The sequence below is a fragment of the Oratosquilla oratoria genome, chromosome 9 (genome assembly GCF_046742065.1).
Source record: "Oratosquilla oratoria isolate Oo_2021 chromosome 9, ASM4674206v1, whole genome shotgun sequence".
NCBI classification, from domain to species: Eukaryota; Metazoa; Arthropoda; class Malacostraca; order Stomatopoda; family Squillidae; genus Oratosquilla; species Oratosquilla oratoria.
The window spans coordinates 51,397,556-51,423,831 of record NC_134785.1 but is presented as its reverse complement, the minus strand read 5'-3'; the positions used below and the strand labels follow the sequence as shown (position 1 = coordinate 51,423,831).

Below are 26,276 nucleotides of genomic sequence, written 5' to 3'. Positions count from 1 at the left end.
CGCGTACACACGCACACACACATACGCATATATATTTATATATACACATACACCTACATGGTAATTATTCAACCAATTTTACTATCTTGCAGGCCATTCATGTACTAATTAACGCATTAAAATCCTAAAGCATTTATGAATACGATCATTTTAATATCATCAAATAATGCTGCGAATGGTGATGGAAATCCGCTGGCAAAGTGGGCGGAGTCAGACCGCCCACAGTGGGCGGGGCTTCGCTGGAAAGTTAGCGTGTACTAGGGCTACTTGCTACACATTGCCCAGCGGCTATCTACGGGTCTTCCCCCGGTGGTAGGAGGAGGTGATACTGGTACTGGTATACATTTACAGAGGCAAGGTGGAACGAAAACATGCCAAAAGATGTGCACGAACACAAACGCGCGCGCGCGCGCACACACACACACACACACACACACACACACACACACACACACACACACACACACACACACACACACACACACACACACACACACACACAACCGATACAAGAAAAGTGCTATTTAATCCATTGTTCGCCACAATAAACTCATTATAAAACTTGACTAGGCATATCACTCACAGAATTACTGTATTGCATTATTGTCAGCGTATCACTGTAAAACTTAAACTAGGCGTATTACTCATATTGTATTATTGTCAGTGTATCACTGCTATTTCAATAAATGTATTATTATTATTATTATTATCATTATCATCATCATCAACAACAATAACAACAACAACAACCGTGGCGCGGTTGATAGAGTTCCTGACTGTCACTACGGCGGTCCGGGCTCGAATCCTGCCTAGGGGTGAAATAATTTCAGTATCGCTGTGCTTCGAGTCGTTACTCCAATTCTCGTGGGTGGGGAGTTGGGTGTGTGTGTGCATGTAAGGTCACAGCATTACCTATAGATCGGTCATACGAGCTCTGAGCTCTCTTCTGGGAGGGAAATAACTCGATCACAAGTCCAGCACATGATCCAAAGACCAAGGTGAATGCACACACACACACACACACACACACACACACACACACACACACACACACACACACACACACACACACACACACACACACACACACATGGGTCCAGCACGTGATCCAAAGACCAAGGTGAATACACACTCATACGCATCGTGGTGCAGTGGTTAGAGTTCCCGGCTGCCATTACGGCGGTCCGGGCTCGACTCGCACCCAGGGCTGAAATAATTTCAGTATCGCTGCGCTACGAGTTGTTACTCCAACTCTCGTGGGCGAGGAGTTGTGTGCGTGTAAGGTGACAACATTACCCATAGATCGGTCATATATGAGCTCTGAGCTCTCTTTCGGGAGGGAGATAGCTGTCGATCACAAGTCCAACACGTGGTCCAAGACCATGGTGGTGAATCACGGACACACACGGACGTACCCACATACACGTGTCCGTAGATTGTTGTGGCATTAAAAGTCCATCTGCGTGTAGGTGGAGTAGAGGCACCGGTAAGTGGATCATGTCCTGCACAAACGTCCACCTTTTTTGGTGTGTGGGTGACCGTATGGCCATCGGAGAAGGTGAACAACACTCAGGCCATTTGCCGAAGAAAAACAGCTTAAGTTGAGTGGAGAGAGAGAGAGAGAGAGAAGAGGATATTGAAAGGTTGCTTCAGTCATGTAACATTTATCAATAGTTACCTCTTTGTGTTGATCCCGCTAGATTGACATCGTATAGGATCGTCTCCCTGTCACACATCTTTAAATCTCACCATCCTCACCTTCATCTACGAGTGGAACCCCGAGTGGCTGGCATTTGGTCCCCGGACTTGGACCAAGGTTTCTACTAACAGACTCTTTTCTTCTACACATTTAGAGGTCTGGCAACCGTCGACTGATCTCTATTCCTCAACACAACACTCCAGCACTGTTGCCAGCCACCATGGGGTTGCGGGTATGTCAATTACTGAAATTGGAGGCAAAAGTTTTATTTTAATTCTTTGTTGATAATCGCTTACAGGTAAAACGCGCAGCTATTTTTTTTTCAAGTTTAATATGGCCACATCACAATTGGCAACGCCTTCCATATATAGAATTGTTGTTATTCGTTCAAGAGTTGATTGGCCTTTTAGTCTAACAATTCGAATACTATTCCTATCGTTTTTTTGGGATAGTTAGGTGATAAATGTAAATATATTTTCATTCAGTATTTAGTAAATATTGAATACTTTTTTTTACATCAATTGAGGCCACCGACAAAATACAAGAAGAGAAGAATTCAAAATGGCTAAATGTTTACGATACTTAAAGGAGAATTGATGATTTCGTTTTTCAGATAATACTAAAGATGTAGGAAATGGTTTAAAGAGTTTTGTTGATATAATCTTTACTTTCCTTTTCTCTTTATACTTTATTTCGTTTCATTTAATTTTGTTTTGTTTTGATATGTTTCACAATTTAGTAGGGTTTTAGGAAATTCACAACGAAGATGTGATTTTTGACAAAATAATGATCTCCTTTGAAGTAATTTTCGAAATGTTCCAACATCGTTTCACTTTTATCTTGAATGTCAATCGATATGACGTCACATCTTCAGAAAATACCGTTTCGTCATTGGACGGGACTATATGACGTCATCCATTAACTCCGCCTTCCCGTGTGTGGACAAAATTTGATAATATTTTGCTCAGTTGAGCCTGAAATTAGCACAAATGACACGTTTTCTAAGGCCCATAGTTAATTTAGGTTGATTTAGAATAGGTTAAAATAGGTGAGGATAGGGTAGGAAAAGGCAATAATACAAAATATTATTTTGATTTTTCAAAAGACTTCCATAACCGACAATGATGCAGATGAACGACGACATGTAATTTACTAAACATAGCAACGACGCTATCGTCTTCCCTAAACACGGACGCATATAAGCGAACATGAACATTGAACATTAAACACACTTAACAGCACACGAACAGACACTCTCTACCATACAGAGAACTAGAAAGAGAGGCACAAACAGTTGCTTAAAATAGAATAGTTGAGGCGAGTGGTGGAAGTTGTATTACCCTCTACTCTTCCCCTCCCTTCACCTTCCCGGCTGTCCCTCTGCATTTGTGTGTGTGTGTGTGTGTGTGTGTGTGTGTGTGTGTGTACATGTGCGTGCTCGTGTGTGTGTGTGTGTGTGTGTGTGTGTGTGTGTGTGTGTGTGTGTGTGTGTGTGTGTGTGTGTTTCATCACCACGGTCTTGGATGACGTGTTGGACTTGTGATCGATAGCTATTACCCTACTAGATGTGATTTCAGAGTTCGTATATGGACCAAATGATGGGCAGTGCTGTGACTTTACACACACACACACACACACACACACACACACACACACACACACACACACACACACACACACACACACACACACACACACACACACCTCGTGGCGCAGTGGTTAGAGTTCCCGGCTGCCACTACGGCGGTCCGGGTTCGAATCCCGCCCAGGGCTGAAATAATTTCAGTATCGCTGCGCTGCGGGTTGTTACTCCAACTCTCATGGGCGGGGAGTTGGGTGTGTGTGTGCGTGTAAGGTCACAGCATTACCCATAGATCGGTCATATATGAGCTCTGAGCTCTCTTCCGAGAGGGAAATAGCTGTCGATCACGAGTCCAACACGTGATCCAAGACAATGGTGAATCACGCAAACACACACACACACACACACACACACACACACACACACACACACACACACACACACACACACACACACACACACACACACACACACACACACACACACACACACACACACACACACACACACACACACACACACACGGGCAGGGCAACGTGAGAAGACTTATTTGTGGGCACCCTATTGTTGTCGATAGAGATCTCCCTTTTCCGTTTACCACGTGACCACATCTGAGAAAAGAAATAATCCAGTATGATCTAGAATGCTGTCCCTGATGAGTCTCTGTTCATGCTGGTTGGGTCTCACTGCTCCCTTGGGTTCCGCCTTCCTCTTCATGTAGAGCAGAACAGCCTAGTGTAGGCCTTATGGTCTCTTGCAGTCTCCTTTATTCTTATGTTCTTATGCCCACTTAGAAGTGTCTTCGTGGTCTGTGTCTTTGTTGGGTTGTGGTTGGGTTGCGTTAGAAGGTAGGCCTTGGTGAGATTGTCAGAGATGGTGACAAGATTGTCAAAGATGGTGACAAGGTCATTATATTAAAACAACAGGGCAGGACTAGCAGTAATGGTTATAAACTGGACAAATTTAGATTTAAAAAGGAAATAAGGAAGAATTGGTTCACTAATAGGGTGGTCAACGAATGGAATAGACTTAGTAACCATGTAGTAAGCGCTGAAACTATCAGTTGTTTTAAGAAACGATTAGACAATTTTATGGATGGGGATGACAGGTGATGATGGATACGGAGCTACCTAGTGTAGGCCTTATGGTCTCTTGCAGTCTCCTTCATTCTTATGTTCTTATGTTGCGCGTGTTTGGTGGATGTAGATGTGAATGGAGTCTGAAAGACCATCTCGTGTCTCTCAGCTTAGTGTTAACCTTAGACGCCCAGATTCTTTTTAAAACTACTTCAGGACTAAGATAACAAGTCTTACGTTATCATAGCCTGTGAGGAATGATAGACGGTTTCATTCTGTTGTGTTTCGAACTCTGGGAAGACAACACAATCGTGTGTCTCTCGTGTAACTGTTCGTCCGCTTTCGGCAACAATTCGGTTCCCTTTGTCGACGAATCAAGATTTGGTGCATACCAGGAGCAGGTCGAGTCGACCCCGACAGCTGGACAGCTGCACCCATGGACCAGCTGTTGTCATTGTCATTATCACCACTGTTGTTGTTGTTGTTATCATTATTGTTATTGTGTTATCAACATCATTGTTTCGAAGAGAACAAAGAAAAAGAAATCGAAGTTACCAAGAGTGAGTTTTATTCTTGCTCTAATCTAACATGGTAACGAAGGATGCTGAATGTCCTGTTTAGTTCGGGTCCAAACTTCCCTAAGCTGAATAGATTTACATAACGAGCGGAGGAAAAAACTACCAAAATATGTATAAATGGAGAAAAAAATCAACAAATTAATGAATACATAGATAAATGGATACATGAATTGATAAATAAATGTATTAACAAAACTAGATAAATTAGTATTGGTAAATGACTAATAGATAAATAACTAGATTTTCTAATGAAAAAAAAGTAGCCACAGGGGTAAAACTGGCCATTATATTTGTTGAATACCTAATTATGACAGATAAACAGAGAAATAAAACCAACAACTACTATGTGTTTTGAATATTTCCTCCCTTAATTTTGTTGACAATCATAATTAGGTATGTAACAAAGAAAATGGCCAGTTTTGCCCCTTCCTATGGTAGATAGGCGAAATAATGTACAAACAAATAATCGCACCAGCAAGTTTAATTAGACTAATTAACATTAATAACTAACTAACAACTATATGAAATATCCATTAAACAAATAAATTTAACAGATAAGATAACTAATAAAGCAAGCAAACAAAACAACGAAACAAAACACATTATCGACAGATATTTTGCCTTATCATACATAATATTACTCTTTTGTTGTGATCTTATACAGTAGACAAAATGCAGGGATGACCCGTCATCCAGGAGGTGCCAAGATAAGAGGGAGGGAAGAGGGTGGAGGGGAATGGAGTATGTAGGGGATGGAATGGGTGGGAGTGGTTTCTATGTCTTTGTTTTTTGGCTACCTCCCGTATAAGGGGGAAAAAGCCTTTGGTATATGTATGTATATATACGTTGTGATCTGATTAAATGAAAACAATAGTTTGAAAACATAATTGAAATAAAGACGAAAAGAAAAAATAACATGATTCTTACTTAATGTTCATAATTTTAGTCTTTCACAAAAATATATATATATACATACTAAAATATTCAACTCTGAAGAATTACACTGGGTAACGCTAGTTTTTTCTTTAAATGTTTTTAGTGTTTCTATTTTTTTCTCCTGAGTTTAGAGATACCAATGAAAATTGCATAGCATCGTTATTTCGAAAGATATTTGAGGTTTTATGTACAAAAATAACTATACTAAAGTACGATAGCACACTAGCTTAGGCCTGAGTCTAGACCTGAGTCTAAGCCTGAGTCTAGACTTGAGTCTAGGCCTGAGTTTAGACATGAGTGTAGGTCTGAGCGCAGGACTGAGTGTAGGCTTGAGCCTAGACCTGGGCCTAGGCCTGATCCTAGGACTGAGTCTAAATTTGAGTCAAAATTCGAGTTTAATTTTGAGTCTAGGTCTGAGTCAAAGTTTGAGTCCGACTCTGAGCCAGGAAGCATGGAACCGTCCTTCTCCCCTTTGGCATTTTGGAAGTTGAGCGTGGCTCACTGGCTGTCAAGGTCTCTCTCTCTCTCTCTCTCTCTCTCTCTCTCTCTCTCTCTCTCTCTCTCTCTCTCTCTCTCTCTCTCTCTCTCTCTCTCTCTCTCTCTCTCTCTCTCTCTCTCTCTCTCTCTCCTCTCCTCTCTCTCCTCTCCTCTCTCTCCTCTCTCTCTCTCTCTCTCTCTCTCTCTCTCTCTCTCTCTCTCTCTCTCTCTCTGTCTGTCTGTCTGTCTGTCTGTATGTCTGTCCCTGTCCCTCCCTGTCCCTCCCGTTCCTTAACTGTATGTGTAGAGCCATCAGGCTTTAATATTTTACTGTGTCTCACACCGGGCAATTTTATTCAGTTGCCCACTCTTCAACCATTTTGCTTAGGAAGGTCGCTTCCCTCAGATGAATAAAATCTCCTGACAGCACATGAGTTTCACATTTGGTCGTTCAGAACCCTTTTGGAGACTTACAACCAATAGGTTTTCAGGAATAGTTACTACAGAAATTCCCCTCAGCCAATCAGCGGAGGCTTTGGACGCTACGTCATCACCAAGGGGCGTGGTTTCGTCTGACTGCGTAATTTGAGACTTGGTCATTACGTGCGACGTGTTGTCAGAACTGCAATTACCTCGTCACCTTGTAACTACATGTAACTACTTGCAACCTCTGTTACTGCCATGCAATTGACACATGGTGACCATGCATCTTGAAGGTTATAGCGTGTACAACTTCGGACAAATGAACCTGGTGCAGTGCCATGCAACGAGTACCGGGTTGGAGGTTGTTGGTATATGGTAAGGTATTGCTCCATGGGGTTAGGAAAAGTTTTGTATGGAGGTAATACACGCGCTTTGTTCACATGTACCAGGTACATGTGTCCGCAGTTGTATACGTTATTATGGCTAACGATAAACTATTTTATTGAGCCAAAGATGGTTGGGGGTGCAAATTCAGGATGACAGATGGTTTTTGGTGTAATGAACGCTCCACCATCTGAAATAAACCGTCTGGTATGTTATTGTGATGGAAGAATTGAAAATCCCATAAACCAGCTGTCAAGGCAGGGAGAAATGAGCTATGATGGTAACAGAGAACATTAAGAAAATATCCGTGATAGAATTTTTTATTTATTTAATCATCGTCGCTATCCAAATGCCATCTGGCGGCTGCACGGCGAATTATTTGTTCTCGAGAGCAGCGTCATCTGTTGTTTGCACGACCAACTGTTTGCTTACTTGTACTTTTTCCGCTTATGTTAGTACAGATTTGGGACATTGGTAATCCCATTTAAAGAAGACAATTAATGTACTTGGTTACATAATCGAGTATATTTTCTTAAAAGTTATGTTTGGTAACGAAGTTTATTTCTCTGAATTTGTAGTAACTGGGTATTTGTTGGGTTACTGGTAACTGTCCACGTCAGAACTCATACGTACATGCATACACGAGCGCATGTTTACATGAATACACATAAATCCATATACATACACACACATACATACAGCGTGCTGTTGTGGTGGTTAGCGTCAAGGGTTCGCGACGACGAAGGCCCGAGATCGTTCACAGCTCAGACCTTAAAAGCTTTACCAACGCTACAACCCTTGTGTGTATGTGTGTGTGTGTGTGTGTGTGTGTGTGTGTGTGTGTGTGTGTGTGTGTGTGTCCATAGATCAGTATATGTGCGAGCTCAGAGCTCGCATCATAAAGGGAATAATTGTCGGTCACAAGCTCAGCACGTGATCTAAGGTAATGTAGGAAAAATAATATATGGATATATATAATCTAACTTATGCCCTCACCTTAATCTCGTGTGAGTTTTATTGGCTTTAACATCTGTCCCTACACCCACATCACACCCACGCCCACATTCATAGACCACATTCCCACCCACCCGACTTCCACATCCGCACCTACATCCACATCCACTCCCGCATTTGTGGAAGGTTTGATCCACACTTTGGAGGCGATGTGAGAGTAAAAAGCTGTTTCGTTCTACGGATTTAGTCTAGTGAATCGGAGCCTTTTGTCTTGTCCAGAGTCAGTCGCGATCTGCGCTAAGAAGTAAGGCAGTTGACCACAAAAGCTGTAACGGTTGCCACTACATAAACATTTTGTCGCACAGTATTATTTACAATGTGACAGAAATAGGTGATTACATGGTTGAGTGATACACTAAATACCAAATAAGATAATTACAATTTTGGTACAAAGAAAAACATAGCACATTTTAATACATGCTGAACGTGAAATATAAGGATAATTCTTTTTGTGGACGTACGCTTCTCAACGGTCGTATTAGGCGCGGACCAGGTGTCCTAAAAGGTCAAGGTCAGGTGTGTGTGTGTGTGTGTGTGTGTGTCTGAGCGCGCCCTTACGGTCGGGCTCTGGTTAGACCTGACGCTCACCAGCCGCTTGGTGCTACTGCTGCGACATCGTATGATTGATATCTATCTTATCATAGTGTGATGTCCTGTGACGTGTAATGTATCTTCCTCCAACACATTCACCCCGACTCCCACATTCACACCTTACACCCACATCTACACCTACGCCACACCCGCAAAACACCCACACCACAAACACGCCCGTACCCATATCCACACCACACTCACACCACACCCACACTCATACCCACACCCACACACACTCATTCACCTACATCTTCGACACGCTTTCTCACGACACAAGACTTACGTACTCACTTTTGCGTGTGTTTGTATACACCATGGTCTTAGACCACTTGTTGGACTCGTGATCGACAGCTAATACCCTCCCGGAAGAGAGCTCAGAGCTCATATATATGACCAATCTACGGGTACTGTTGTGACCTTACACGCACACACACACGCCCAACTCCCTGCCCACGAAAGTTAGACTAACGACCCACAGAGCAGCGATACTGAAATCATGTCAGCCCTGGGCGGGATTCGAACCCGGACCGTCGTAGTGGCGACCGGGAACTCTAACCTCTGCGCCACGAGTGAGTGTGTGAGAGTGTGTGTGTGTGTGTGTGTGTGTGTGTGTGTGTGTGTGTGTGTGTGTGTGTGTGTGTGTGTGTGTGTGTGTGTGTGTGTGTGTGTGTGTGTGTGTGTGTGTGTGTGTGTGTGTGTCTGTGTCTGAGCGCGCCCTTACACAAAGAGCCCCTTGAGTTTTGCTCATGTAAGTGCGTCCCGTTAAAGGTCAGAGAGGCAGCAAAGCCGGAAAGACCCTCCCAGGTACTCCTCCTCCTCCTCCCCTCCATCCACTCCCAGTTCCTCCTCCTCCTCCTCCGTCTCCTCCTAGCTTCCTCTCCTTTTTTCATTTTTAGTATTTATTTTTGTACTTCTCTACTCTTCTATGGACTTCTCGTATTGATATATATGTATATATATATATACTGTATATATATATACATATATATATTTACATATATACATATACATATACAAATATATATATCTCTCTTCATAGCGTATTGGTTTACGTCACTGTAACTTTGTTACGGGTTAGCTGGGTTCGAATCCTCGGCTCGTCCACGTTTCAATTTCCAACGGATGCCTCCTTCGAGCGACTCTCAGTCTCGATTGCGATGGCATGAAATTAAAAGTGATTTGTGGTTGAAAAAGATATATAAATATATATATATATATTTATATATATATATATATGTATATGCATTTATTATCATTTCATGTCTTCCTATATCTTTAATATATATTTCCGTTTTGTCTTTGCCCTTCTCATTCCTCACTTGATTCTTTTCACTCTTTTCCATCTATTCCTTTTACTCTAGTTTTAGCATTCTCCTTTCTTCCACGTTTTATCTGTTAATCTGTACCTTTACGTATGTTTTTGTCCTCATTTGCTTTCGCCTTTCTCGTTTCCTGTTTTTCGTTCAATTGTTTCCCTGATCTGATTTCTCCTCTTCCTTTTCCTCTTGTTTGCTCCCGTTTCCTTGTTTCCGAGACCTGGCTGTTTACTATCGCCTGTTTCTTTTGTTTCCTTTTGTTTCCTCTGCTTCCTCTGCCTGGACTTTGTTTGTCATGATCTGTCTGACGTTTCTCTTCTCTTCTGACGGCGGCGCGTTATTGGGAAAGAAGAGATGGGGAACTACTAAAGTCCAATCTTCTTCTCCGGTTGCCTTGTTGTCGGTACAATTCGGCTACTACCACCCCATCTTGTCCCCGCTCCCCCCCCCTCTCTCCACGTCTTCTCTTTCTTCGTCCTTCGCTTCCTCCTCCTCCTCTTCCTCCTACTCCTACTCCTCCTCATCGTCATCATCATCCTCACCCTCCTTTTCCTTCTCTTTCTCCTCCTCCTCCTCTTCCTCTTCCTCTTTCTCGTCATCATCATCCTCACCATCCTTTTCTTTCTCCTCCTACTCTTCCTCCTCCTCCTCCTCCTCTTCCTCCTCCTCTTCCTCCTCGTCCTCTTTCTCTTCCTCCTCCTCATCATCCTCACCATCCTTTTCTTTTCTCCTCCTCATCCTCCTCGTCATCATCATCCTCACCATTCTTTTCTTTCTCCTCCTCTTTCTCCTCCTCGTCATCATCATCCTCACCATCCTATTTCTTTCTCCTCCTCCTCCTCTTCTTCCTCCTCCTCCACTTCCTCCTCCTCTTGTTTCATTTCACATTCCTCACCCTACCTACATCACATGTTTGTCAGTCTCCTTTCTTTCTTTTCATCACTTCCTGCTTCTTTGTCGCTTTTGATCTTTCCTTCAGCAGTCGTCTACCAACTCTTTTGCTCTTTGGAGGATCGTCTCCTCCGTTCATCAGTTCCAAGTTTTGAGATTTAATCGACTAAACACCTTAATTGTTACTTCGTTGATTATTTTATTTTGTTGTACATGCATACATACACGCTATATCATGAAACGCCGTCAGTGATACACAAGGCTCTTGCATATTTCTAAAACTTGCAAAATTTGTTGAAGAAGAGTTCAAACTCCACTCCAAATGTTCTTCTTCGGCTTATTTCTTGTCTCGTATAGTTTCTAATTCTTTAAGTCTTACTATTATTCTATCCTATCATTTCCTTTTTTTATTTTCTCTATCTTGCACTGAAATGTGATAAGTCCATAGTATTCCATTTTACTGTCGAGGGAATACAGCAGAGATGAATAAAATCGCCTGACGACATATTGAATAAAATTAAGAGGATCACCCGGTAGGGAAGGGGGTTGAAGAACCTTCCATGTTGAAGTTCCAAGAATCCACCTCCTCCTCCTCCTCCACCTCCTCCTCCTCCACCTGCTCCACCCAACTTCAAATATCCTGGGTACCCTTCCACTTCAGCTACGCCGCGCCCACTCCACCAGACTTCCACTTTCAGTCCTCCCCGATCCACATCCACTCTCTGAAGGAGAGACAAGGGAGAGAAGTTTGCAGGAGTGGCGTGGCGAAAGGTAACGCAGTCGCGATGATGCTCGTGGAAAGATTTTGAGAGACCTTTCTTCAAGATCGATGGCAAACATAACAACTGTCCTTAATCGGTTTAGTTACTCAAGAGGGTTAAGGCGACGGCACGAAAGCGATAACTTAGTTTAGCCTAAATTTTCTTAACCTAGTTTGGTTAACCTAGTTGTAGGATTAACCCTCCCTCATCACGCAAAGATTAATAAAATCGCCAGGCGGCAGCCAGAGGAAATGGACGAGTACGATTCGGTGCGTAAGGAGTTTAAGGAAACAGGGTTAACTCTCTTCGTTAAAGACGTGGGTCTGAGGTGAATAAAATTGTCTGACGGCAGATGGAGTGAGAGTGACAGTTCCACCAGGTATGTAAGGGTTGTTTCTCATTAGGGGAGATAGTATCTATGCTGATGATCCTAATAACAAAACCCATTAGGTCTTCGTAATTACCTTCGTTAGGTTCTTAAACAACAATAACAACGACGGCAACAACAATATGGTAATAACAACAACAACTTGTCTGCCATAGAAAGAGACGCTTTTGATATCCGTCTGAATCACACTTGACCTTTGCCGTTTCACTTTTTTTGTTTAAATACAAGGAATTACTCACTACTTTTTATCACCCTGTAGTCGTGTGTGTGAATCACGATGAGCCAGGCTGTCCTTCAGAAGCTCCATTCAGGCTTTCTTATTGGTCATAGAGCGGATGACGTCATCCCTGAGACCATCAGTAGAGAAATCTGTTCTTCTGTGATTTCTGCGTCTGTCGTTGATAGGATGAACATGTAAGAAGATTATTCCTCCACTTTTTTTTATTCTTGAAGGATAATTTTGAGAGGAAGAGCGAGGCTATGTTTTGAAGAAAGATTCTTGCTCACAGCCTCTTGGTTTGTCTGTTCCTTGATCTTGTCTCAGCCTTTCGTAGGCTTGTCTATACATGTCGCCAACATGTTGCAAACCCATACCAAAATCTCCCCCCCTCCCCCATCCCCCAACTTTTGCAACGGCTTGCATGTTGTGTAACTTGTTATTGTCTTCCTTTTCTTCATGCGTGTCAGTGACATGTGTCAAACATAAGCCAAATGTTTCTTACACGCAACCTTTGTCCACACAAAGGCCACCAACGTGTGTCAGAATCTCCGGGGTTGTAATTTCCGCTAATGAAATGCGGTTTTACTTCTTTGTGTCCGTGACATGTTGGTGACATATGGACGCGTCCATGTGCATATTCATGCGAGGCAAGGACACAGGACCAACCGCCCAAAAGATGCTGAGCAGAAATTATTTTAACAAGTCTCGTTCATGAATTCACAGTCACGTCCTCTCGAACTCTCAGGAATTGAGTCCCAGCTGAAAGGGGCACTCGCGCACGAACGCGCGCACACAACTCGTGGCGCAGTTGGTCGAGTTCCCGGCTGCCACTATGGAGGTCCGGGTTCGAATCCCGCCCAGGGCTGAAATAATTTCAGTATCGCTGCGCTGCGGGTTGTTACTCCAACTCTCGTGGGCGGGGAGTTGGGTGTGTGTGTGCGTGTAAGGTCACATCATTACCCATAGATTGGTCATATATGAGCTCTGAGCTCTCTTCTGGGAGGGAAATAACTGTCGATCACGAGTCCAACATGTGATCCAAAGACCATGGTGAATCACACACACACACACACACACACACACACACACACACACACACACACACACACACACACACACACACACACACACACACACACACACACACACACAAACACACACAATTACACAATCGTTTTATTCAGTTGTGGGAAGGAGACATCGGAGCGATTAGGTCTTGATCGATCAAATTGGTTCTTCTCGCTGGCTCCAGACGACCTTATTCAACAGAAGAAAATTCACCCTTCGTTATCATAATGTTAAACTACTGATAACAGAAGGTTTTGTTCAACAGGGGTTAAGTTGAGAATTAATTAGGTGCTAAGGGTTAGCTAGCTTTCAAAGAGAGCACGGAGGCCAAAGCGAATTACTAAGGAAGCTCCCGGTTGGTCAAAAGGCTCAGCTTAGGTTACAAAGGCACTGGAGGATATGAATTTGCCAGCGTTCGGATGTTTGTTTACATCTTTATTATTAATTTCTCTCTCTCTCTCTCTCTCTCTCTCTCTCTCTCTCTCTCTCTCTCTCTCTCTCTCTCTCTCTCTCTCTCTTTGTGTGTGTGTGGTGTGTGGGGAGACCAAAGGGTCTGTCTGGCTGTTGCTTTGGTACATGAATTCGTCACTTTTCTTTCCTTTTTGTGGATCAAGAGGTCTGTCTGGCTGTTGCTTTGGTACATAAATTCGTCATTTTTCTTTCTCTTTGTGGACCAAAAGGTCTGTTTGGCTGTCGCTCATGTACATAAATTTCTTGTAGAGCCTGGAATAGGGGTGGAAAGGGAACGGATTCTGTATGTGAACTTTGAGATACCAAAGCGTGAATGTTATGTAAATAATCTCGGCCGGGCTGATAGGGTATGACAGCACGTGAGACGAAGGCGACAGTGTCTTCGGGGAATCGGTCGTTGCCATGGGAACGGATGGAAGCAGAATCCAGGCTCCTTAGGCTGGAAGGAAGAGACATCTTGTGCGTTTGGAAACAAAATCACCTGGAGACAAGTGGAGTTAATGCTTAAGTTGTCCATGACATTGGGAGGTTTCTTTATGCTTTAGCGAAGGGAGTGTGATTATTATTATTGTTATTGTTGTCTTTATTATTTTTATCATCTATATCAGTTTGTGAGGAGTCCATACCATAAGTCGCTTAGTTTCGATAGAGATGGTCACCTTTGCCTTTTGTGTTACGAAATACGATCAAAATTAAACTGTCATTTGGAACGTGGTGTGCCATAAGCCTACGTGTTGACGCATATTCTCTCTCTCTCTCTCTCTCTCTCTCTCTCTCTCTCTCTCTCTCTCTCTCTCTCTCTCTCTCTCACTCTCTCTCTTTCCCTCTTTCCCTCTCTTTCTCTCCCCCCCCCTCTCTCTCTCTCTCTCTCTCTCTTTTCCCCCTTTCTTTTTCTCTCTATCTCTCCCCTTCTCACACACACTCTCTCTCTCCCTCCTCTCTCTTTCTCTTTCTCGCTTTATCTGTATTTTCCTCAGTTTCTCCCTGTCTCTTCTCTCTTTTCTGGGTTTGCTAATTCATTTACGTCCGAGCTCTTCTCTCTCTTTTTTTCTCTCTTTTTTCTTTTTCTTCCATCTGATTGACTTCACGTGCTTGACAACCAACTCTGGTGACAGGAGACTTTACTTTACTTTTTTTTTTTTTTTTTTTTTTTTTTTTTGTGACTCAGCGTTTCTTGTGTTCATGAGTGAAAAAAAATCCCCAACTGAGCGCCAATGACCTTTAAATTGTTATTGTTTTCTGTCGTCAGCTGTTATTTTTTTGTTGTTACAAATTTTGTTGTGAGGGTAATCTGTTGGTGTCCTTTGGTGTTGTGTTGTTTCTGAGGTTGTGGAGTTGTTGGTCGTTTGTTATTAGTTGTTATTTATTCGTTATTATCTTGGTAGTGATGAACTTATATTTTATTTACGTCTTTCAAAGAACAAAACAAAGACAACGAGAGGTATATGTGTGTATGTATATGTGTATATATATATATATATATATACATGTATATATATATATATATATATATATACATGTATATATATATATATAAAGAACGAATGAAAATCATAAATAAAGTGCTGTTCAATTGTTCTATAACTTAATGATACAAATACAACATGTCTTGTGTTACTTGAACTTTATTTATGGTATGGACCTTCATCCGCAAGGGGCTAAGATAAAGAGGGGAAAGGGCTGTGGGGTGAGTGAAGGATATACTTTAGCTGGCCACTTCCCTTATAAGGTGAAAGAGACCTTTTGGTAAATATATGTATATATGTATGCATGTATGTATGTATGTTTTATTGCCGAACGCCTCATTTGTAGAAATATGTTATGATATAAACAGAATAGGATTCAGGAAGAAAAAACTTTTTTTTTTAGACGTTACATTCTAAATCTTCAGTTTTGTTCTTTGCTAAACATGGTCTTAATAGATTAATCAATATATTCATCTTTCAGTTTTGTTCTGTGCTAAACATGTTCTTAATAGATTAATCAATATATTCATTTTTCAGTTTTGTTCTATGCTAAACATGTTCTTAATAGATTAATCAATATATTCATCTTTCAGTTTTGTTCTGTGCTAAACATGTTCTTGATAGATTAATCAATATATTCATTTTTCAGTTTTGTTCTATGCCAAACACGTTCTTCATAGATTAATCATTATATTCATCTTTGAGTTTTGTTCTATGCTAAACATGTTCTTAATAGAATTAATCAAATCATTTATCTGTCTTGAAAAAAGCCTCTGAAATCTTATATATCTTGTATCTCTCCTTGATATACTACTTCGGTACTGTATGGCACGTTTATTTCGTCCTGGCTGACGTCAGGCGATTTTATTCACTTCCTAGGACGATCCTCAGGTAGCAAAGGGGTTGCGGTTTGTCTAGCTCGTATTGTTTTGGGTCTGTTCGAATCCAGATGGCGGTTTGACGGGTTTCCATATATTCCGATGTCGTTCGGGTAGATCCCGTTTTCTTTGAACCTACACTAAGTCTCCTCGGTGTGTCCTTCAGTTTCGCTAAATTAGAATTTCGGCTAATTTCTATAAAATTGAGTTTTGGTAGATTTTTATGTTTGCCAATCTCACTCAGGTTAGAAAGATTAGGTAGGTTAGTTTAGATAAAATTTTGCGAAACATAATTTGGTGAAATGTAATCTGGCTAAACGTAATTTAGCGAAATGCAGTTTGGTGAAATACAATTTGGCAAAATGCAGTTTGGCGATATACAACTTGAGAAAAATCAAATTTGGCGAAACGAATTTGGGCAAAATATAATCGGGCGAGATATGATTGGACGAAATACAACTGGGCGTAAAACAATTGGGCGAAATACAATTTGGCGATATACAGTTTGGCGAAATTCAATTAGGCGCAACAATACATGTCGAGGACGGGAATCGTTCTTCCTTGACACCTTACATGTCCTCGAGGCCTCAACAATACTTTTCGAGGACGGGAATCGTTCTTCCTTGACACCCTTACATGTCCTCGAGTCCTCAACAATACTTGTCGAGGACGGGAATCGTTCTTCCTTGGTACCCTTACATGTCCTCGAGGCCGCTGCCATACATGTCGAGGACGGGAATCGTTCTTCCTTGACACCATTGCATGTCCTCGAGGCCGCAACATTACTTGTCCCTCGAGTCCTTCCCACTGGACAGCACTCCACATCACAGGTCGAGACACAACGCAAGACGCTTTTTTGTCCTCTTGTTGGGTCACAGGCTCGATGGCAGAAGCGAATTTTATGATCCTTTGTCCCCTATCAAATCTATAGTATCAAGAACGCCTTGACCATCACTGACTTATTGGGGACTTCTCCTTTCACACACACACACACGCAAACGCCACTGTCCATACCCTGTCGCCATTACTTCAAGGTCCTTCTTAACCAACGTTCTGGAAGGTCACTACCTTGCATGGGGTCTCTTCAGTGTTCTCTGTCTGTCTGTTTGTCTGCCTGTGTCTGTGTGTCTCTCTCGCTCTCTCTCACTCACACACACACACACACACACACACACACACACACACACACACACACACACACACACACACACACACACACACACGCACACACACACAAACTTTCTCTATGTGTGTGTGATTCACCATGGTCTTTGGATCACTTGTTGGACTCGTGATCGACGCTGTTTCCCTCTTGGGAGAGAGCTCAGAGCTCATATATGACCGATCTATGGGTAATGTTGTGACCTTACACGCACTCACACACACAAAAAACTCCCCGTCCACGAGAGTTTAAGTGACGACTCGCAGCACAGCGATATTGAATTTATTTCAGCCCTGGGCGGGATTCGAACCCGGACAGCCGTAGTGGCGGTCGCGATCGATACCACCACACCATCGAGTCGTGTAGGAGTGTGTGTGCATGTGTTATGTACATATATAAACATACGCATGTTCATACATTTTGTTAAGAATTAGATGTTTAACCAATGTTCATAGATTTACATATATGTCATATATTCATGTATAAATATTCATGTATCAATATTCCTTTGCATACCAGCCTAAGAACTAATTTAGTTCGACAAAAAGCAGCATGAAATCTAGTTTTTCTGATTCTTAGAACTACTGGATATTTTGTAAGATATATCTCTCTATTATTTCTCGCTTTGTGTACAAGATCCAGATGCATATTCCAGGGACCTTCAATTATTATTTGCAATTTCCAGCATTTGGAATTATCAGCTGTGTTCTAAGACGTTAAATAGATGGCTTGGGATTATTCCTAACGGAAAAGCAGTTGTCAGTTATTTGGGAATTTATAGAATTCGGAATTCTTCAGTGTTTGGAAGAGCAAATTCCGAAATCTAGACAACCTTGGGTAGAAGAAACACTAGACAATTATCGTTTTTGTTCCAAATATTGGAGAGTTTCGAATTCTAGAAAATCCCCCAATAGGAAAAACAAGTTTTACAATAAAATGCCAAGGGTCAGTATCTTTATCAAAACCAAGTCAGAATTATCTAAGAAATATGCGTCTCCAAGGACTCATAGAAAACGGATTTAGAAAGCCAAAGTTGGACTCGACAGAACGATTAACGCCAGGACATCTCGAGCCGTTTTCTTTATGTAACACCACTCCTATGATTTGCTGTTGATTGGCACTCTGTAGATAACCTCAGCACTGCATAAAACAGTCAGTATTCCACTTATTATCACGAGATTTGTGGTCCTACTTATCAACCTCTCTGCCCCCCCCCCTGCCCCTCCTTCAGGGTTTCCAGAAGCCCCGAGCTACTAAGTCAAAAAGAAAAAGAAGTACAAAGAGGATGATGTCACCGCAGGTTACACATCCCTAGGAAAGGAAGGCGATACACATCATCATAATTCATAAGTGTGTATGTGTGTGTGTGTGTGATTCACCATGGTCTTGGATCACGTGTTGAACTCGTGATCAACAGCTATTTCCCTCCCGGAAGAGAGCTCAGAGCTCATACATGACCGATCTATGGGTAATGCTGTGACCTTACACGCACACACACACCCAACTCCCCGCCCACGAGAGTTGGAGTAACTACCCGCAGCGCAGCGATACTGAAATTATTTCAGCCCTGGGCGGGGTTCGAACCCGGACCGCCGTAGTGGCAGCCGGGAACTCTACCAACCGCGCCATCGAGTCGTGTGTGTGTGTGTGTGTGTATGTGTGTGTGTGTGTGCGCGTGCGTGCGTGCGTGCATGCGTTCGCGTGCTAGATTGTGGGCAAGGGGAGACGAGGGTGGTGGGCCTACGATAATTGTAACGAAATCGTCATTATCTTAATAAAAAGTTGATACATTCATATGAGAACTGTTCTGTAACATAGGTGGACGTTTTAAATCTTTAGGTGTCTCGACCGCCTCAGATTACTGTAATTTACAATAGGTGGTGAGCGTGTGCGCTCACGCACACACACACGCACACACACACGCACGCATACACTCACACACACACACACACACACACACACACACACACACACACACACACACACACACACACACACACAGGTCACACACATACACACACACACACACACACACACACAGGACACACACACAGCATTGATACTGATGGACTGTGCCTTCATATCACCCATAACATTGTCGGTAATACCACCGTAACCACAACCACCACAACCACAACCACAACCACCATTACCACCGTCACTACAAGCACAACCATCACTCCCACAACCACAACCACAACCACCACCACCATCGACTCCAGTACTCCTTGTACCCCCCACCACTTGTTTTTTACACTAATTTAGTCGGGCCGTCAACTCTCTAAGTTGTTCAGACACTTAACCTTGAAAAAGAACTATGGCGAGACCCCCGCTACCGCTGCCGCCACTGCCATTAATGGTTCAGCTTCCACATAAAACTCGCTGAGCAAGGAACAGTCGCACACTATCTACCACTAACACTCACTACTTCTGTCACTGTCGCAAGTGACGTTAGTGGAGTAAAACTGATACTACAACTACCACTAAGTAGTTCCCGTGGTTCTGTTGATGCTATCGAAATGTCTATAATACAACCATCATCAATATCAGTGTCATTACCACTACCACCACCACCACTACTACTACTACTACTTCTACTACTACTACTACTACTACTACTACTACTACTACTACTACTACTACTACTACTACCATAACTACCCACTATCACCATCTTCACCACCACTATCTTTTCCACTTCGGCTACTACTACTACTACTATTACTACAACAGCAGCAGCAGCCGTCACTATACAACAATTTCCACCACTACCTATACTAATCCCCACCACTCACCACCACTGTTGTCACCAGAATTACTATCGTATCACTATCACCATATCCCGTCCATCGACGATATTATATTTTTCTTTCACCATCACTATCACCATCACCATTGGCTTCACTATCACAATGTTAAACGTTTTCGCTCGTAGTTATTACGAGTATATTGGCCTCCAACTCAATTATCATTAATATTGCCAGTTTTTAAGAAAATGAATAGTATCTTAATAGTACTATTCTTGGATGAGGCTGGTCTTGTACGGATAGTACCTGGCCGCTGTAGACCAGTGGAAGGCAAGAGGAGAAATAGTAATGATAGTATAAGTAATAGGAAAAGGGTAATAGAAATCGAGTAATAGGAGTTAAGAAGTCTCGGTCTCGTAGAGTAAATTGCAACAGGAAAGTACAAGACATTAAACCACAAGAACAAGAACACGAAACTCCAAACTCAACATAAACATCCCACATCATCCTAACCTGCAGTCAGAGCAACAGGAGTAGTACCCATTGCTGTGCGAGTGTGTGCGTTCGTGTGTGTGTACGTGTGTACGTGTGTGTGTGCGTGTGTGCGTGCCCCCCCGCCTCTCCGCTATCTCAGGTCCCGCCTCGCCTCCAGTCCTTCGCCGTCTGATCACAGATCCAGACTACACTAGTCCAGGGAGACCGTGGTGAATGGTGGTGGTGGTGTTGGTGGAAAGTGGTGGAAGGAGAAGCCGAGGACAACCTTCGAGTGATAGCGTCGTGGAGAAGTAGGCTGTGGAGTACTTGGAGTGTGTGTTTTGTTCGTCTCCTAAGTGTCTCACTGCGGGTCCGTTTGTATCAACAAGTGCATGGCTTGTGATTTGACGAAGCCGTGCCCACGTGCATTGCGAACAACGTCGTGCACCAAAACACCTGAACTGGCGCTATTGTTTACGTTCAAACGGAACAGAGGAATGTGTTCGTGACGATCGGAAAGTTTGGGAATTTGTACAAACGAAGAGAAAAAACATGTGACTGTCGTAGTGAACAGGAGCGAGCGGATGAGCGTTAAACTTTCGTGGCTTGCGTTCAAGTCATCCTTCAAATGTGTGCCCCGAGGATGAGTCGATCAGCTTCTGAGTCCTTCCTGGTCCTTCAGCTGAATAAAATCTCCAGGAATTTGTCGCAACAGAACATCAAGAGTATAAAGGGTTAATCGAGATGAATCTTGTAAGGTGTGTGTTAAGAGGGTAAGGACATACAAGACGACGATGACGACGATGATGGAGACAATGGTTGACCTACGACAATAGGATAAAAGGGAATCAACACGATTCTGTAATACACAAAGTGGGACTGTGAGAGAAGGATAATAGAAGGTGCTACGTGTAGAGGAAAAATGGAAGGGGAAATCTTATAATAATAAAAAAAGAAAGGAAAAAGAAAATGGTGTCACATGATACTACAAGAATATAAACCCATTCGTGTCTGATTTTGTTTTTGGCTCAACAAAATCGCCTGCCGATAGCCTGAAAAAAATATTTGAATCTGTTCAAACGGTTCTGAGAACAATAAACCTGGATCCAGGTTCTCCGAACCGGTGCTCAAACGCGGGGCATTGAACACTAAAATGGAATTCCTTCCCAGCAGGTCCTTCCCCCCGACGTGAGATAGTTGGAATCCCTCCTTCACAATTTGCACTTCGGGTGACGCTACCCCCCCTTCCCCCCTCCCCCACCAGTATGTTTTGGTGTTGTGGTTGTCTCCTTGTGTCATGGTGCTATATGACATTGTCAAAGAAGATTAGATCAAATTAGAGTGAATTAGGCTAGGCTAGCCTTGGTCTCAGCTGGGCTTGGCTGTACTCGGCAAGGCTAGGTTAACGTGGGCTAGGCTAGATTATCCTGGGCTAGGCTAGGTTATCATGGGGTAGACTAGCCTGGGTTAGACTCGTTTCGGCTAGGTTAGGCTAGACTAGACTAGGTTAAGCTAGCCTGGACTAGGCTAGGTTAATTTAGGCTTAGATAAGTTAGACTAGGCAAGGTTGGACTAGGCCATTCTAGGTTAGGTTAGAATGGGTTAGGTTAAGATGGGTTAGATTCGGATGGGTTAGATTGGGTTGGGTTAGGATGGGTTAAGTTAGGTTGGGTTAAATTAGGATGGGTTAGGTTAGGTTGGGTTAAATTAGGATGGGTTAGGTTGGGTTGGGTTGCGTTCGTTTAAGTTAGGTTATGTTAGATTAGATTAGTTAGATTAATGCAGTGATCTCAGAGTCGAAGATCTCCAGAGTCGAGAAAGGGACCCACTGGGAAAGATTTCTAATCTGGTAGATAAAACCCACGTTGGTAAGCAAAAAGTGAACAAGTGAACACGAAGCACGGGTGAAGGTGTGGTTTTAGGGAAGGCGAGCACAGAGCACCCTTGGTGCCGAGGTGTTGCCCCTATCCGAAGAACACGGTTGGGCATCAGACGGAACAAGTTCGGTGGAACGGGTTATAGAAGCAGAAGGATTTACTGAGGTGGCCTGAACGCACCTCACCACGAGGATCTACCCTGAAGGGAACGAGATAGTTTCAAGCGAGGCGGGGTAAAACCTGTGAATTGTTTTGCTACAGGGAAAGGGGTTTATGGGAGAGATATGGTCAAGGGAGAGGTGAAGGGGGCAAATGAGCGATGGTGGAGACGGAGAGGGTGTTGGAGGGGGAGGAGGACGGCCGGAGAGCAGCTGACAAGGAAGGCTGGGAGGCGGGGAAGTGAGGTGTAGGGAGGTGGGCGGAGCTTGTATGCACAGAGGCAGAAAACTCAACACAGAGACAGCACAGTGAAGAAATGGATCTCGCTGGAAGGAAAAATGTGAAGGAAAAGAAGAAAAATTTAATTAATAGTCGGAGATGTAGTCATTAGACCTGCCCTCTCTCCTTCTTACTCGACCGCACCTGTTGCTCTCAATGATTTGAGTCGTTGTGTTGATTTCCGACAGGTTGCCTGCGTCTCTGTTGATCTGTTGTAAATAGACCGAAGCTTTGGGAACTGTTCTGTTGCAAAGTCAAAGGTGCTAGGCGGGAGGTGTGGGCGGGGATAAGGAGGACTGTGGGCAATGAAGACCAAGGGACATTGTGGCCGTGTTTGTAGACGGCGAATGTTTGTGTAAAGGGTGAGGCTGAGGAACACGGGGGGGAAAGGATGGAGATGGAATGGGGGAGGAAGAGGAAGAAAAGGGAGGAGGAGGAGGAGGAGGAGGAGGAGACTTTTGGACATTATAGCATGGAGGTAATCAGATTGTGTGTGTGTGTGTGTGTATGTGTGTGTGTGTGTGTGTGTGTGTGCGTGTGTTTGTGTTTGTGTGTGTACGCATTTTTGCATATGCATACTTGTCTACGTAGTTTTACGGATGTGCAGACATATGTTCACACACACACACACACACACACACACACACACACACACACACACACACACACACACACGCACATGTATATATTTGTCAATATATAGATAGATGTCTGCATGTATATGCTTGCTAAAAATTCTAACATCACCAGAGATTAAATGATCATAGCAGATTTATCAAGATGAATGAAAGAAAGGGAGAAAGGAAGGAAGTAAAAAAGAAAGAAAAGAAGAAAGAAAAGAGAGGAAGAAAAAAAGAATGCTTGAAAGAACATTGAATTAATTACAGTTGTAAGAATAGAAGATTAAAGAAATGTAGAATCACGCAGGACAAGGAATGGGCAATTGCCCAGAAGTCAGGGTGATGACGACAAGAACATTAACTCAGACAAGAACATTAATTGAGGGACGAGATATTTCGCGGAAATGACGTGGTGGAAAGAACGGGTTGAGAAATAGCAAGTAGATCGTAAAAACAAAGAAACGAAATACAGAGAATGGTGAGAAGGAAAAACAGACAGAACGACCGACACACACACACACACACACACACACACACACACACACACACACACACACACACACACACACACACACACACACACACACACACGCACACACACACACACACCACACACACACACATACTCCCTCTCTCCCCCTCTGCCCCTCCCCTCCTCTCTCCCCCTCTCGCACTCTGATGACCCTTTCCTCCTCTTCCCCTCTGCCCCTCCTCTCTCTCTCTCTCTCTCTCTCTCTCTCTCTCTCTCTCTCTCTCTCTCTCTCCCTCTCTTTCTTTCTCTCACTCCCTCCCATCTCTTTCTTTCTCTCTCCTTCTCTTTCAGTCTCTCCCTCTCTCTCTCCTCCTCCTCCTCCTCCAACTCCTTCTTCTCTCTCTCTTTCTCCTCCTCCTCCTCCTCCTCCTCCTCCTCCTCCCCCTCCTCCCTCTACCTTTTCCTTCGCTCCCTCCGCTCCCCTTCTCCTCCCTTCTCTCCTCTACTCCCCCCCTAAACTTTCCCTTTCCCCCCTCTCCCTTGTATCCTTCTCCCCCTCTATCCTTCTATTCACCTCCCCATAAAAGCATGCACACACACACACACACACACACACACACACACACACACACACACACACACACACACACACACACACACACACACATACAAACACGGCCACGCGCACGCACAAGCATAAACAGACAGTGTATTGTCCGGATCTGTCCCCATCAATATTCGTGCGGACTTTGCTTGTGTCTTCTCCGGGTCTCATTTGTTTTCGTTAATGAGGTAGAAGAGGAGGAGGAGGAGGAGGAGGAAATGTCCCCCTCTCCTGTCTGGACAGGTCAAGACAGGCAATTCCTCTCTCTCCATATCTTTCTGTCTCTCTGTTTCCCTATTTCTCTATCTCTGTCTCTTTATATCTTTATTTCCCTATTTCTACATCTCTGTCTATACCTCTATCTCTGTCTCCTTTTCTATGTCTACCTATATAATTATATACATCCATCTTTATTCATTTCTATCCGCATCTATATCTTCATATCTACTTCCATCTATATTTTCATATCTATCTCCATCTTTGGGAAGGCTTATGGGAAGATCTTGATTGAGAGGATTAGGAGAGGAACAGAGGGAGTAATTGGTGAGGAACAGTGTGGGTTTAGGACAGGTAGAGGTTGTGTAGATCAGATTTTTGTGATAAGACAGATATGTGAGAAAGCTATAGGTAAGGGGAAGAATGTTTTCTGGGCCTTTATGGATCTGGAAAAGGCTTACGACAGGGTAGACAGGAAGGCACTGTGGGAGGTTATGCGGATATACGGGATAGGAGGAAAGCTTCTGGGAGCTGTCAAGAGTTTTTATGAGAGTAGTAGAGCTTGTGTCAGGATTAGAAATAGAGAGAGTGAGTGGTTTGAGGTAAAGGTGGGACTTCGTCAGGGATGTGTTATGTCACCCTGGCTGTTCAACTTATACATGGATGGGGTGGTGCGAGAGGTGAATGCAAGGGTAGTGGGTCAGGGATTGGAGATGGTTAAAGAAAATGGAGAAAAGTGGGAGGTGAGCCAGGTGTTGTTTGCGGACGACACTGCGCTTGTGGCAGGATCGGAGGAGGGATTGAGGAAGCTGGTGACAGAGTTTGGGAGAGTGTGTGATAGAAGAAAGCTGAAGATAAATGTGGGTAAAAGTAAGGTGATGAGATGTACAAGGGGTGAAAGTGGCAGTAATCTGGAAGTGAGCATTAAGGGAGAGCAACTGGAGGAAGTGGATAGTTTTAGATATTTGGGTGCAAATGTGGCAGGAAAGGGTGGAGTGAAGGTGGAGGTAGAATGTAGATTGAGAGAAGCGAGTAAATGCCTTGGTGGTTTAAAAAGTGTAATTAGGAATAGGAATCTGGGAATGGATGCTAAGAGGAGACTGTATGAAGGAGTGATTGTGCCAACAGCACTGTATGGAGCAGAAACGTGGAACATGAGAGAGGAAGAGAGAAGGAACTTGAATGTGTTTGAGATGAAGTGTCTGAGAAGTATGATGGGGGTTACTAGGCTAGATAGAGTGAGAAATGAGGAAGTGAGGAGGAGAACAGGGGTGGAAAGGGAGCTGGGAGATAGGGTGGATGAAAGAGTATTAGGATGTTTTGGACACATGGAAAGAATGAGTGAAGAAAGACTAGTAAAGGAGGTATGGAAGGCAGATGTGGAGGGAGTGAACATGAGGGGACGTCCTAGGATGAGATGGATGGATGGGGTGAAGGGGGCTTT

The 26,276-nt window shown here is 43.3% G+C and overlaps 1 protein-coding gene across 6 annotated transcripts in view; it reads left to right on the top strand.

Annotated features, from left to right (window-relative positions):
* Arms (Ankyrin repeat-rich membrane spanning) overlaps nucleotides 1-26,276 on the top strand; it is a 661,393-nt gene that overhangs the window by 347,375 nt on the left and 287,742 nt on the right. Inside the window, exon 1 of one of the 6 annotated variants that reach the window (XM_076190421.1) lies at nucleotides 20,820-20,835. The exons of the other annotated variants lie outside the window; for them this stretch is intronic. The gene's annotated coding sequence lies outside the window, so the exon portion shown is untranslated. Of the gene's footprint in view, nucleotides 1-20,819; nucleotides 20,836-26,276 lie in introns of those variants that run through there. 6 annotated transcript variants of the gene reach the window in all.